The sequence below is a fragment of the Rattus norvegicus genome, chromosome 8 (genome assembly GCF_036323735.1).
Source record: "Rattus norvegicus strain BN/NHsdMcwi chromosome 8, GRCr8, whole genome shotgun sequence".
NCBI classification, from domain to species: domain Eukaryota; kingdom Metazoa; phylum Chordata; class Mammalia; order Rodentia; family Muridae; genus Rattus; species Rattus norvegicus.
In genome coordinates this window covers 89141245-89157920 of record NC_086026.1, presented here as the reverse complement: position 1 = coordinate 89157920, position 16676 = coordinate 89141245, and the positions used below count along the sequence as shown (strand labels likewise).

Here is a 16676-nt window from a genome sequence, read left to right as displayed (position 1 = left end):
CTATTCTGGTATACAATGAATGCTTTGTAACATATATTCATGTACCTGCATGACAAAATATTTCTTTTAAATAAGAAATAATATTTTAAAAAATAAAATTAAGGGACATTTAAAAATGAAAAGTAAAAAAGGAAGCAGGCAGAGCAAACCATGGGGGGAATAGCCAGTAAGCAGCACTCCTCCATGGCCTCTGCGTCAGCTCCTGCCTCCAGATTCTGGCCCTGTTTGAGCTCCTGTCCTTACTTCTGTGGTGATGAACTATGATGTGGAAGTATTTAAACCCAACAAGCACTTTCCTCCGCAACTTGCTTTTGATCACTGTGTGTTACATCACAGCAGTAATAACTCTTGCAAACTCCTCCTTCAGATAATGACTCCTGGACCATAGAAGCCATGATGAGAGAGTGAATGTATAGATTCACATAAATAAGCACATATATATATATATGTATGTATATATATATATTTAAATGATGCCTTTTCAGCTTAAATATAATAGATAATAAATCACACTTTATACTGTCTTTGAGGAAATATGTGTGATAGAAAAGTCACATTTTATATTTTATATAAGAAAAATAGGATTTTCACTCTGTACCTATCACTATTTACAAACTACTATGTTCTAAGACTGGCAATTTAAGTTAATTGGAAATTTTAGCTACTATTCTTACACTTACTATCCTGGTAAGATCTTCAGTGATGAGGATTTTGGTAAACAAAATATAATATTACTAAAAAAAATCCAAAAAATAAAGGAAAAAAACTTAAAACATAAGTTTAAAATAAAAAAATTACAGACAAAATATGACCACTTTTTCTCCTCCTCCTCCTCCTCCTTGTCCTCCTCTTCCTCCTCCTTGTCCTCCTCCTCTTCCTCCTCCTCCTCCTTGTCCTCCTCCTCCTCCTTCTTTGTCCTTAGGATTGAGTTCAGAATCTTGATTACTTATAGACAAGAAACTCTATTTGCAAGAGAGTACATATATTTCTTAAACCATTTGGGTCCTTCAGAAAATGTATATGCTGATCTGATGACACTGCTCGGGGGGGGGGGTAGAATATTTAACTATAATGCAGTTACATTGAGACTAAGTTATTTCCATTTTCCAAATGATTTTTTAAATATATTTGAAATGTGACACGATTATGTGTGCCTATAATCTCAGCTTTTCAGAAACTGAAGAGGAGGATTGCTTGATTTCATCAGTTGGAGAACAGCCAAGGAAATAGTGAGGCCCCAATCTCTAAAAATATAACAACAGAAAACGTAAGTCTGGCTCAAAAATGTAGGACAAACTTATAGTATAGAACACATTCAAATGAAGTCCAGTGAGTTTCACGTGAAAAGACAGGAATCAGAACTCTACTTCCCAAACAGTGTAATTCTCATTTCAATCATACTGACATTTGACCATTTTGTTGATGATAAAGATGCAGGGAAATGTTTGCCTTTGACATTGACTTTATATGCTTCAATTTAGCATCGACCTTGTTAATCAAGTAAAAACGCCAACATACTGTGGCTTGGAAGAGTTTGTGTTTGCTGGCTCCACTGAATATGCCTTAGTTTGTATGGTCTTTGAGTATCACTGGGTGGTTCAGTTCCAGATGGAAACATGGGCAGAAAACTACAGTTCCGAGATGAAGCAATAATGGAGAATATTCTTTCAAATTTTGGGAAGGTCATAATATCTAGATTGAAATGAAACCACAGGAGAGCAAGGTCACGTAGTACATAGTACTGTTAAAGCTGTCTATGGGGTTATCAGCTTCTATGAACACTTCATCTTCTGCTTTGACTTACAAAAAATAAAGAGTTTGTTTTTATGAAATGGGAAAAGTAATGGTAAGGACATGTGAGCACTTTCCCCTTTTCAGTACAGAAAATTCAATACTTCAAATGTCAAACCATTACAAAGTATAAACAAACATGTTCCTCTGAAGAAATAACAACCCAGATGACTTCCAGCATGTTTAATTTCTTAGAGGTCACTTTGTATATCACATGCATATGAAAAAGAACACTTGAGATAGTTAAATTGTGGAAAAATGGCACATCTAGAAACCTATTCACATTATGAATTATATTATAACTGTATAAATACATTTTTCTGAATCAAAACAATAGCATCAATTTGATTGGGTAAACACTTTGTTATTAGCAACATGCATTCTTTTACAATGTGAGCATAGGACATTCTCCAATTGTTTTATTAAAATCAATTTAAATCTCAAAATGGCTCATGCCATTGACTACTTGAAGCTGTGTTCCTACGTGCTTGAATCCAACGATGTAGTCCTCAATGATGTCACTCTTCTCATAATTGTAAAAACTCAATACAAGGCAGTGTTTCCAGGTAGCAGTACCTTAACCAGTCTAACATAGTTGCATCTGCATGGTCAACCGTGTGCAGCCAGCAATCTCAATGCCTCTGGGTAATCTGCTCCCCGACCCCATGCCCAGTCATTGTAGCTACTGCAAGGCAAAGGAAGACTACAATTTCATCACTGCTCACAGTTCTCTCCAACTTAATCTCACGTTCTAGTTCTCACTTCAATGTAGAATGTTTGTCCCATGGAGAAGTTGTCTAAAGATACCATCTTTGGGACAGATAGAGAGACTGGAGCTTCATGAAATTCCCTGAAATAGGCATTGTTAGTGAAGACGAATCAAAGTCTGTGAAACTTTGATGTAAGTGCTACTTTGCTTGATCTCTTGAGTTCAGAGATACTTTGAAAAGTAGCGAATGCAGTGTTTTGCAAGCTTTTGCCTGACTCTTGCCATTTGATTTATCTCCCTGCTTTTATTCTTGAGTGTTTGAACAGAGGGGTTATAGAAAAATTGCTGTTGAATGTGTGAGTTTCACTTTTTAGTCAATAATTAAAGTAATATTTGTCTTTCTAGCTGGAGGACAGTTATAAGAATGTATAGTATACATACATACATACATACATACATACACACACACACACACACACTTTATTCAAGTACTTATATCCATAGTTCTTTATTTTAAATTTATTTTGTCTAATTTCTGTCTTCATGGTGACATCCAAACAGAAACAAATGGATAAGATGTATCAATATTTAACCAATCACTACCACATCACAGACTTTCCTTATTCCATTAGAAATACAAATCATGTCTATGAATCTTCTACATGACATTGGGAAGATTAATCCACCATATTATTTAAAAATTGACTGGATATATAGAGTGTTCATCTTAGTTTTTGGCCACTGTGGCAAAATACATGCGATGATCTATAAGGAAGAAAGATTTATTTTAACTCATAATTTCATAGACTTCAGGCATAGTCACATGATTTCATGATTTCACTCAGGAGGTAGCAAGGTCTAAGCTAAGTTATGGACAGAGCATGATTTATGGTAAAAAAATGCTTACCTGTGACAGCCAGAAATCAAGGAACAAGAGATGAAATGGCCAGGATCCTAGGATAGAACTCAGCATTATCAGTTCCTAGTTTCTTCACACATGCCTCATTTCCTGAAGTATCAACTGTACTTAGAAATGCCACCAGCTGGGAACCAAGACTTCAACACACAAAGTTTCAAATGTAAACTGCAACAATGCTGATCACATCATTGTGCATCCTTAAAACACCTTTATTATCCTATAGAAAAACCAAACTACTCACATTAATGACAAGACTGTTCATTGCTCTTCATAACTGAAAAGTCCCTACTGCTGAAGACAACACACATATCTCATTGAACATGGAAACTTCAAGCTGGTGCCTAAGTAGAGCCTTTACCACTACTGACTAGTGCTCATGGTACTGGGAAGCATTCTACTTTATACCAGAGAAAGGTAAACACTAGCTCTGCTACAAACTCTTGGATCTATATTGAAGAACTGTCTGCATGATACACTGGTACATTAGTGGGACCAATGTTGTGTGTGAAACCAACCACTATCTGACTGAATAAGGCTCACTTCATGAGATGGAATCCATGTGGAACAGTGCTCAGGTGGCCAGGAACCCTTGACTAGATAAGACATAGAACCAGAAGAAAACCAAATATCATTGTTCTGCTAAGTAAATATAGCAATAAAACGACTCCTAATGACATACTATTACTATACATAGTGTCTCACTCAAACATCATCAGCGAAACTTCCTTGTATAGTAGATGGGAATTAGTACAAAGGTCTACAACTGAACAATGTGCAGAGAATGGAAGATCTTGGAACACTCAGTCCTACATGGGATGTCTTCATTAAATTCCTCTCCTCAAAACTGAAAGAGCTATGATGAAGAGGAGGCAAAAAGATTCAAGAGTGCTAGGGGATGGAAGACTGTCTTTCAGACACAACAGGACTGATGCACGTGTGAACTCATGGAGACCACAGCAACATGTACAGGGTCTGCAAAGACTGAACCTAACTGGTTTCAGTGCAAGACTTGGAAGAAGACCAGCGTTCTCATTCCCAAACAAGCAGCTATTTCCAATTAGTAACCACTGGCACTATTGGAAACTGGAAAAATTAGTTTCTTAAAGGAAATATCAATGAATATATAAATCACCCAGGCCAAGCAGTAGATGGTCAACACACACACACACACACACACACACACACACACACACACACACACACACATCTTCAAAGGGATTTTTGGAAGGTTTTTTTTGTCTCATATTGCTTTGTTTGGGCTTTTCTCCCCTTGATAGTCTTTTGCTTGTACATTACTCTTTAAAATTTTAAGTTTTTAATGTTTTCTTTGTGTGTGTGTGTGTGTGTGTGTGTGTGTGTGAATACATTGTACATTTCTCATGCTCTTTCTTAGTTTCTTTTTTCCCCTGAGTTTCTTTTTGATTGTTCCTTTTGTCTTTATCTTTTTATTTGTCTATTTTCTTAAGAGACAGAAAGAAGTCAAGGAGTTAGAAGGATAAGAAGGTTGGGGTGGTCTGAGGAGAAATGAAGGAGGAGGAACTGTGATCAGAATAAATTGTATGAAAAAACTATTTTCAATAATAAATAAAATTAGAAAAATAGGAACAGAAAATTTGTTTTCTTAATTTTTGAAAATTTCACACATGGATACAATAATGTCTGATCATATCTACCTCCCATTTTCTCCTCCATCATGCTCTGCACCATGTTTCATGTAAATCATTTTGAAATGATCTTATTAGTCCAATTAATATGGCCCATTTGTGCATGACTGTGGGGCCATTCACTGAAGAATGGAAACCCTACTAATGGCTGTATCTTCAATAAAGAATGATTCTCCCTTCCCTAGTAACTACTCACTTCCTATAACCTCTTCATATGTTGTGGTGCCTGAATTTTTACTAGTTTCAACCTATGTGAGGTAACCAAAGACACTCAGTTCATGATTAGACTAGAAACTGCAAAAAATACTTTCAGTTTCTCTCTGAAAACTTCCCACATTGATATGGTGTGTTTGGCTTATGTCTATCCAGTTCCCCTTAGTGCTCACCCATCTTCATCCCAATCCCATGCCCTCTTTTTAGATTGTTATCAATAACTTCCTGAATCCCATGGAAACTATTGAATAACTGATTCATTGATTAATTTGTCTATATTCAATGATCTGGTCAGAGTCTGAGTTGGCTTTTCCAACTGAAACACTTGAACAATGACTACCCAATAGCTTCCTTCCTTCCTTCCTTCCTTCCTTCCTTCCTTCCTTCTTTCCTTCCTTCCTTCCTTCCCTCTTTCCTTCCTTCCTTCCTTCTTTCCTTCCTTCCTTTCTTCTTTCTTTCCTTCCAAAGCAAAAAAGCTACTTTTTGTTGGAGCCTACAGGGGAAATCAGTGATATCCTTTGACTACAGATTTGTTTTATGTTGATTTATAATGGTATCTTTGTCTTTTCATTGGCCTAGAATATGCATATGCTATTTTTAACTTTAAAATGTGTCCTATAAAATAATCAACTTATTAAGAGTTACATTAAGGTTAATTTAAGTCGTTGACCATACTTCATGAATAATGAATATGCTTAATGATATACAGAAACCAAAATTTATGATTTCATAGCAGTGTACATAACCATGCTTTAAAAAAACTATAAAAACTGAAATTTCTTCTGCTAACTTAAGACAATTAATTAGCAGAACAATGAAAAAATAACCTGTAGTAAACCAGTATGTTTTGTGAAGGAGACTTTAAATCAGAGCTGTCAACCATGCTCGGGCATGCATTATCAAATTTCCACTGGTGTGAATGACAGGTATTTGAAGACAGAGCCTTGTGACAATTTGCTAAGTAAAGCTTGAAGGCACTTCAGAGAGTAAACCTTAAAGCTACTGTTTTTGACAAATGTAGTGTCTGTGTTGGGGCAAATTTAAATAAGTACCCCTATTTTGTCAGAATTAACATGTGTTGAATATGAGAAATTTATTTCTTGCCTTAAAATGGGAAAAATTGGAGAAATTAACTAGGGACTAGGGAAAAAGGATGGAAGGGGAGAAATAAATAACACTAAGAATGTTTGAAAAAGCCACAGGGAAACCTATTATTTTATGTTTATATAAATATTAGATATTTTATTCGTTAATATATACTAAATGGAGTTACTCTACGTTGGGTAACAAAGCCCACCCTCACCCCCAGGAGCCACAGATTTACAAAAACCCTAATTGCAGGCAAGGGTCACCTTTCTGAGTTGTTGGTCAGTGGATCTGAAAGAGCCCCAAAATAATACAGGCTATTTCTATTGCCCTTGGTGATTTGTACATAACTTAAAAGTAACAGCTTCTTTCTAAAGACACCACACACTTCCGTCACAGGACTTGGAGTAATCAAGTTGTTACTGACCTGGAAGCCAGCTTTCTGAGGGATAACTCATGTACCAGAAGATGCTATGCAAGCTGGCAAGAGAAAAAATGTTAATGTCTTACCCAGCTCTAAAACCTGCAAACCCCAAGCTTTGCCAAACTTCTAAAATAGATTGCCAGGAGATCACCAATGATGTAATAGTGGCAGTGTATCTTATGGGTAACCAATAGCTACCTAAATGGGCACAAGGCCTGATCAAGAGGAGGGGTTTTATAGTTCATACCGAAATCTACCCAACTACTCATGGCTGAACAGGTCACAGATCATAGAGGAGAACCTACTACTGCAATTTTGTTAATTTTGTTTGTTTATTTGGAGTTAAGTACAAACTCCAAATAAATTGATATGTATCATTATAATGGTAGATAAGTTCAGCTGCTAACCATTTATCAAGGAAGCTTCTCTTTGAAGCCCATAAGTGAGTATATGTTATCCAGCCCCAGCTGGGCAATTTACAACATCCATTTCTACACCTAAGGCTCAGGAACATCATGGATGGAGAGTGGAAAGATCGTAAGAGTCAGAAGACCCACACACCTGCAGGGAGAGTATGTCTTCTAGACATAACAAAGATGTCGCTCTCATGAACTCTCAACAATATGGTTGACTGCACAAGACCTTACCAGTCAACATTTTAGCATGGATGGGGGAAATTTTCCCAAGACCCCACCCATAGATTAAGAACTATATGTAGTTAATGGCTACTGGTGGAAAATCAGTTTTCTCTAGGTATAAGTCCCCACAATCATAAGTAGTTAGAGTCCATAATATTTATATATGGAACACAAATTGGATTTATGCTTATGTGTTTCTGTATTCATGTCTGTGGGTACATGTATGTGCTTGCACAAAACAATAATAATCATAGACTCATAGAGGACAAGGAAGGTGTTGGAAAGGGAAGAGAGGAGGGTGGAACTGATGTAAACACACTGTATTCATGTATTTGACTCTCAAAAAATTAAATTTAAAGTTAAAAAGGGGTCTGAGTATATTTGAACCAAAATATGATGAGAAGAATCTATAAGGGAGGATTCTTAGATCCTCCTAAACTCACTCAGCTTTTCCATTTTTATTGATCTTTTACCAGAAAGCTTATGATTTTATGGAATGGAACAGAGAACATTCTTACATTCTTTTAAAATTAAAGGAGGGAGAATGTCCAGGGAATCCTATCCTGCTTAAACTATCCTGATTCTTAACAGAAGTGGCACTGCTATTTACGGTAACAAATTTCAGTGTGAATTATTCTGCCTAAACCAAAGAAAAAAGATTATAAATAAATATTTCCAGCCGGTATCTTCATTAGATTGCAACGTATTTGTAAGTGTATATTTTCATACATGAAGATGGCTAGACTTGTTCTTTCAATAACACAAGATTCTATACAACTTTGTTGGGTGTTAACATACTTGTAGATAGGTTAAACATTATAGAGTTAAAAAAGATAGGGTAAAATGAAGATATTCTTTTCCAAATATTAATTCTAATACAAACAAAATTAAGACTTTTTTGGGTACCAATAGCTAAGTACACCCTCGTTAAGGGGCATCTGATTTTCTGGTGATGTTTAGGCACTGCTCCACTCCCCACAGTGGGCCTCTTCCAGTTTCGTTGCATAACAGTAGACACAATGTTCCAGTAGTATGTGAACCGACATCCAACTACAAACAGGAAACATATGTGTTTGCAGAATAAGTCAGGGGAGGACACATTGGTTAAGGATCAGGTGGAAACTGAGTCCATCTGCATAGTTACTGATGGTTTCATGGTACCAGGAAGGTACCAGAAGTAGTGGTGTTCTACACATGCTCTGTAGCTCAGATTGTCCCTTCCATGGTCAAGACTTCTTTTTCTAGTTCTCGGTGTGTTCATCTCTAAAACCAAACAACTAAAGAAATCTTAAAAGAAATTCATCAGCCTGAGTTAGATGTTAGGGGTCTCTAAAACTTCACAAACAAATGAAAAACTTAAATGAATACCTAATCCAAAAAGAATTGCCTATATTTCTGGCCTAGTATTAAGATTCAATTGGATTTTTGTGTGGCTATAGGTAGGTGGTTTCTGTGTATGATCTGTAAAAACTAACTTTAGTGTTAATATGTATTCAAGCACATATTAACTATATAATCTGTCATATTAGTGGATCTACTTTCTCTACTTCTGTCTATTCACATTAATACTCTTTTAAAAATTCGCCTTTCTTTTTTATTATATCTTTGTATTACATTTACTTTTTAAAATATATTTTAATTAAAAAAATCACTTTCCTTCTCACTTCATGCAAAATATCACTGGGTCTCTGTTGCAGTAAAATTAATTAAAGATTCTTTTATTCTGCACTAGAGCTGGCACCGTAGGGCCACATGGCATCTGTGGGATGTTTTCTTCTCAATCAACAAAGCGTCTCACCCATTAAGTTCCATCCCATATCACACTGCCGATGGCTACTTTCTGAACCCAGAAATAATCTCTACCCATCTAGTTCCTAAGGCAGGTTGCTCCATGCCAGACATCCCAATTCTGTGGCAGTTCAATGTGTCCAACCACCACCCACTCTCTTGAACTCAATTAAATCACCACATGAAAGAACACACAACACAATAACCTCTGATCCAATTGATAAAATATAATTGTCCATCTAGATAACATACAGTTGGCTCATCTAGATACACAAAATCCTATACACATCCATCCCTTAAGAATGTTCATAACAACCTGTAAATGTGCAGAGAGAAATCTTAACATCTGCCTCCATGTTCTCTCGGCTGCTCCTCTCTCCTCTAGTCTCCTCCTCTAAAACTTTTTCCCACCCATCCTTCCTTCTTGTCCAATGACAGGCTTCATTCTATCCTGTACCTGCCTTCACCATATAATGATGTCAACCTACATTTCACCCTTTCTGTCTAATTAACAAAATTTTCTCTCAAATATAAGCTGAGCACAAATATTATCATTTTGTAAATTAAAAGCATAAATATACCTAATACCCAGTCTAACATTTTATCAGTTAAATAGAATAGTTAGTTATCCATTCCAGCTTAAGAAAGGCTTAAAATCTATACTAGATCCTCACCAGCTTGTACACTATCTGATAACTATCTAATTAAATATGTATTTTCAAAGTTAAACAGCCTGAGTAGGATATGAGTCTATAATCAGTGTTCAACCTCATCAGAAATCTGAGAATGACCAAATATTTATAAACATCGGAAGCCTAACATGGCTTCCAGAACTGAGAGGTTGTAGGGACAAATCTCCATTAGCACAGTCCTCTGTTAGCAACATGTGAGCACAAGTTTTCAGCCTTCTGGCCCAAAACCAACTGACAGGCTCTTGAAATGTAGAAATCTCAAAGGGCTGATAATTCTGGTTCGGCAAAGATTATCAGTCAACTATTTTGCAAAGTGTGTCCCTTTTTGTACAGTATTAGTCTGCAGATGAAACAAGCAGTTTCTGCCCAGTGGCTGCCTAGCCACAAAGTATTACTTCACCCAGAGGTAGAGATGTTCAATTTCTTCATTAAATCCACCGAATGGGAACTGTTAGGAGCAGATACGTCTCAACCAAAGATAAATAACTTTAAATGTTATATTTTGTGAATTTCTGACATTTTTGAAAATTGTCTGTCTATATAAGGTAATCTGGACTGTTGTCTGTTAACTATTCTCAGCTATTTCTGACAAGACTATTTTAAAAACACTCTAATGGTGAACTAGGGGCCATGAATTTGTTATTTGGCCCCTAATCCCTATGTTTAATTAACTCAGAAGTTTGTAATGGCATCAATATAAGGACTGGGTCCAAACCATGTACTTTAAATATTTTTGTAACAAATAAGTTCCACACCAAAGTAAAGATATGATTTTAGCTTAGTTACTAAATGAGATTATGGCTGTACAATTCGATCTAGCTAATTCCTCCCTGTTAAATTACAACCATTTCTAGATCCCTCATAAAAACAACCTTAGAATACTTAGAATAACCACTTTCAGTCCACCAAAAGTTCAGGGAATTGGGGCAATGACTCTTCAATAACTTCTTGAAACTTTACATGGGCATTCAGATATCCTTGGCAGGTAGGGGCTATGGAAAATGGAGCAAATGTTGTTGCCTGAGGTGCCTGTCTTGAATGGACCCAGCTGAAAGTCCTTGAGATCAGGAATCCAAGCAGGTACATTCCGCAAAATATAATTCTCTAGACAAAAGTTTAGAATTGAGTTGTTTGATTCTGTTGAATTTAGTTCTTCAGTCAGCTTCCCTCTATCAAATCTGATCTATATGATTCTGGAAGGTATCCAGAGCCAAATCACCCGTTTTAAAAACAAATACAAAACCTTTCTCCCAAAATACTGTGTTCCTTAGTCTGTAATAGAAAAGCTTGTATCTTGCACTCTCTCCCAGAGGAATACTATAAGTTTTAAAAGTTTTTCCCATAAAACTCAAAGTCTCATCCATCTTGAAGATTAAACAATTTTTTTAAAAAAGAAGTAAGCTAAACAATATTGTAGGAGCCTGTTTAGGCTTTTGTAATCTGTCACAACAGGAAATTAACCCAAAATTCCTGTGGAGCCCACATTAAGAGAACCTGAGCTTCTTATTGTGGTAAATAACAAAAATCACCACAACACCTCGCTAGCTGGCATCATCAAGCCATATGGCCTTTAGCAGGGTAATTCATAAAATAAGTTAAACATGTTCTATCAATTCTAATACCGATAAGTAAGCAACTTATCAAACCACAACTTTAGTCCAAAATGTATTGATCTGTCAAGCTCTCTACCCAGAGCCTCAGATTTTTATTTACTAATAACTTCCATTATATATGTCTGTATTCATTCTGTCTGGTGTACAGACTTCTATTTTTAATAATCTTATTAACGTAAATATCACAACTCTCTACTTTGTGTCAGTGACTAATTTTCCCTAAGTTCTGAACTATGGCAGCAGCAGCAGCAGCAGCAGCAGCAGCAGCAGCACCAACAACAAGAAGTAAGTAATTACTGCTAAGAAAAGTAGAATCAGCTTCTCCCAGGGATAAGCCCCCTAACTAGTTATCCAATATAAAATGTTCATCTGTGATACGTTTAATCATCATGATATGATGAGAATAGTTATAGATGTAATTGAGCACTTACAGTATTACACATCCATTAAGTCAGCACAAAATGAAGGCTTTGCACTTAGCATTCTTTATATCACTCTACTATGACAAGTAATTACTGACAAATGATGTTGTGGAGTAGCGAGACCAACCCAGTAGCACCCTGTGCTCTGCTACTGATAAGGAAACTGAAACTAAGAAAAGATACAGCTTGTTCAAGACAGCAGAGCAGAACATCCAAAATCTAGCATGCTTTGGTTTTAAGGATCATAGTTTCCCAGTGGTTCAAGTGAGGTCAGGTAAAAGTCCTTATAATAAAATATATTAAATATAGAAGCAACTATATTCTAGGAGATCTCTCATTTCTATCTTGTATTTTAAGACAAGGTCTCTCCCTGACCCTAGACCTTCCTGTTTCTGATAGCCTAGCTGGCCAACAATCCCATAGGATCCATTTATCTTCATCCCCATCCCCCAGTGCCGGGATAACAGTCAAATGCATTTCCACTCAAGTTTTATGAGGGTGCCAAGCTCAGAACTTGGGTCTCTATGCTTAAACAGCAAGCACTTTGCTCATGTGTGATTGATGCGTGTTTTGTCAGTGCACTTTTCAAATTGTTATTTTGATGTATGATTTGGTGGTATTATTGATAAATGTGATGATGAAATGGTATCTGAATCTAATGATAGGTATTTGGAATGCATTTGAGGGTGACACTAGTATGCGGCAGTAGTAGGTTCTCCTACAGGGTCTATAAAGTCACTAGTCACAGGGAGCTGGGTACCACATTTTTTAATCCATTCCTCTGTTGAAGGGCATCTGGGTTCTTTCCAGCTTCTGGCTATTATAAATAAGGCTGCGATGAACTTAGTGGAGCACGTGTCTTTGTTGTATGTTGGGGCATCTTTTGGGTATATGCCCAGGAGAGTTATAGGTGGGTCCTCAGGTAGTGGAATGTCCAATTTTCTGAGGACGCTCCAGACTGATTTCCAGAGTACTTGTACCAGTTTGCAATCCCACCAACAATGGAGGAGTGTTCTTCTTTCTCCACATCCTCACCAGCATCTGCTGTCACCTGAGTTTTTTATCTTAGCCAGATTCCCTCCTATTGAGTAAGCCCTACACCAATTAAGCGACTCTGGGTTCAATGGATGTTCTGTTATTGCAGTGTTGAAGATATCCTGCCATACTGGACATCATTGGGGCGCAGGGGCTCTACAGCTTGATGGGACTTTTGTTTTCTCTCTTGGCAGCTTGCATGGTGCCTGCTGATACCATGAAGTCAAATCCTCAGGGAGGAGGTTTCAGGAGAATCTCACCACTATTCCTCTAAATCTCATGTTGGAAGTGTGTGGTTCAGCAACAGAGTCTTTGAAATTCTGGAAGGCAACCAAAAGCAAGGGGGATAGCCTGTACTGTTTGAGCTTCTTACTCCTGGCACTGTGGTTTTGTTAGGTAGCCTATGTCTTTGGGGAAGAGTATTATTATTCCAAAATGATAGAACTTTATTTAACTGTTTATAGAAGTTGTTTTCAGTTAATGTTACTTTTTCAAATACTATTCACTAACAGAGTCAAAGTTTACTTAAACTTATAAGACATTTCTACATTTCGTTCATAAATTTTAAGTAGTGTGGAAAGAGCCATTCATATAAGCTTTGTTTAGAAATGATGTTATTGTTTTCATTAATGTTTGGCAGTTTAATATTTCTAATTAAAAGAAATATTTATCATCATACAGTATCACAGCTTGAGAAATAAAATCTGTATTATTTGTGTGTGTGTGTGTGTGTGTGTGTGTGTATACTAATAGCAAATGATTTTTTAAGCTAGCAGGTTTTTCTCTAAAATAATTTTATTATTAAAGAATTCTTGGGGCTGGAGCCATGACTCAATGGTTGGGAGCCCTGACTACTTTTCCAGAGGTCCTGAGTTAAATTCCCAACAACTATTTGGCAGCTCACAACCATCTGTAACGGGATCTAATGCCCTCTTCTGGTATTTCTGAAGACAGTGACAGTGTACTCACATAACATTAAATAAATAAATCTTTTTAAAAAGAGAATTATCTATTATTTTAATATTCTTACATTAGAAAAACTGAAACTCAGTTGACTCTGGAGTGGAAGTCAACAATTTTAGTTTTTAATTCAATGGTTTTTTTTAGTTTACTATTTTTTCTTGCTTAAGGAAAACTTAAAAATTTAAGGTAGAACCTTTCTGTAAGAATTTAAAAGTTTGCCAGCATTGTAGTCATGGGGTTCACTTCGAAAAGATCTCCCAAGTACCATTATTGAGTAAATGTTTTAGCACGTTATAACAAAGAAATGAAGGTACTTTTGAGCGAACCCTCTATCTTTATGGCCACACCCCTGCCTTCAAACCTCTTTTCCAGTACATCCCAACTAGAGTCATATCTGCTACTCAAACTGGCCCCTCGAGAGCCAATAAGTCACATTTTAAAGCTTCACCCATGTCGTTAGAAGCCCTTGGGCTCAGGTATCCTCATATTTGAAAGCTGCCTCTGGGGACACATGAATGGGCAGTCAGTTTGGGGAACTGTTGTTCAACATCTTCCTGAGTTAAGTCACAACAACTCAGTTTAGGGCCCAACACACATTCCAGATACTTCCGGGCTGGAGAGATGGCTCAGCGGTTAAGAGCACTGACTGCTCTTCCAGAGGTCCTGAGTTCAATTCCCAGCAACCACATGGTGGCTCACAACCATCTGTAATGGGATCTAGTGCCCTCTTCTGGTATGTCTGAAGACAGCTACAGTGTACTCATATACATTAAAGAAATCTTTTTTAAAAAAAGAAATATAGCTACCTGAAAGCCTATCTCAAACTTAACGAAGCAATCCCTCAACTCACAACTACCTACCTTAGCGATCTTTACCTAAAGAGTGGCATTCCTAAAGCACATAGGCATATTCTTTTTTTAAATTGGATACTTTTTATTTACATTTCAAATGTTATTCCTTTTCCTGGTTTCCCATCCATAAGCACCCTATCCCATCCCCCTGTCCTTCTTCTATAAGGGTGTTCCTCTCCCCCTCTCCAAACACCCCTCTTACCTCCTCCCCACCCCGATGTTCCCATACACTGGGGGTTCCAGTCTTGGCAAGACTACATAGGCATATTCTTACCATGTGTGCAGTCACAGAGGAATGGCATTACTAAAGTATATAGAGATACCTTTTCAACATGTGTGGGATCACGGAGTTCATGCTTTTTCTGTCCCTTTAAAATTTTCTTAGGAAACACAGGAAGAAAATAAAGAAAAAGAGGTGGGTCTTGGCATGAATTTAGTTGGACAGAAATTTCAACGATATCAATTCATCTGATTTATGTTCCAATGCAGTGATCCATCCTGTTGAATCCCAATATTTACATGTATTATGAGGTTAAATATCCAATCTACAAAGTTTGACCTTTGGATTATCAACACACCTGGCATGTAGTAAATTTTAATTAAGTCTCTAAGGTATACACTGAAGGAATATTTTCGACAATGGATTTTTAGGATCCCAGAGCTCAGTCAGTTTCTCGGAGGACATTTGGGGATGAATAGAAACATCAGGGGGAATAACCCAGCGTCATAAACACTTGCTGCTTTAGAGGGGCTCTGCTTTCATCTACTGCCACTTAGTAACTTTTGATGTAGGACATCTGCAATGACAGGATTCTCTCCTGAAAGGAAAGAATGCTTATGAGGTGTTGGTCCAAAGTAGGATGGCAGGCACTATCTGCCTGCATTTCTTTAACGGGCACATGACTCATGGCTGCCACACAAGCTGACTTTCTCTCTCTACTAACTATAGTATTGATTCATGTGTTTTGGCCCTTACTTAAAAAATTAGCCTTTTGCTATGTTTGATCACCGACAAGAGAATAATTTTAATTCAATAATTTTAATTGAAAAGTTTGTAATGTAGTATATAACGGAATAAATAAGATTATAAATTATGAAAAAGGCATTTCCATGATTAATTCAAAAGTGTCAAGCACTAAAGTGTCTATTGGAGGATTCATTTTGTAGCTTGGGCAAAGTACAGCACTAGAAAGGCTTTTGGAGAAGAAAAGAGAACAAATCAAATTCAGTATAAGAAAGAGAATGATGGAATTATAAAGTTCATGTGTGCTGATCTCGAAGAATAAGTAACCTCTTCCTTATCTCAACTCAAAAAGAGCTAAATAGCACTAACGATAGTGTGAAATTATTATAGATGCTAGAATCTTATATTATCCATTGTTCCCTGAAGGTTATATAGTTATCTATCAGTTCTTAACTTAAAGAATATAATCAAATTATTGAAAACTTCTTTCAGTGTCCATCCAATTTTCTGGAAATCATTAAGATTTATTGTCACAGCAATGAGAAGAGAAGACATGGTGCCCTAGCATATATTCTGTTGGGGGTTTCTTGCCATTCTGGGAATACTTTTATAGCAATAGTGGTTTATTTGGTCCCCACTAACATATTCTCCTCCTATCTCTTTCTCTTCGTAAGTATGGCATTAAGTGACAGTAGTTTCCTGGTGATATTTGTCCCCGAGTTCTTACTGTTTCATCAAAAAGTACCTTTGTTTTGGTCTGTGGATCATCAGAGTCTATTGAATTTCATTTTTGTATGCAATTCAAGATGGTTAGTCGAGAAAATGAAAATGTAGGCAGAGTTGGGAAACAGCTAATCAACACACCATATGAAAGTCCTGGCGATTGAAGCTCACTTGGTATTTG

General features: G+C 36.8%; 1 long non-coding RNA gene across 1 annotated transcript; it reads right to left on the bottom strand.

Moving 5' to 3' along the window:
* Window positions 1–651: 651 nt before the first annotated feature.
* On the bottom strand, window positions 652–6918 carry LOC134480078 (uncharacterized). Its single transcript, XR_010054224.1, has 2 exons — window positions 6810–6918; window positions 652–1244 (listed from the first exon to the last, which is right to left on the bottom strand). It is a non-coding gene; the product is annotated as an uncharacterized LOC134480078 (long non-coding RNA).
* Window positions 6919–16676: the final 9758 nt, after the last annotated feature.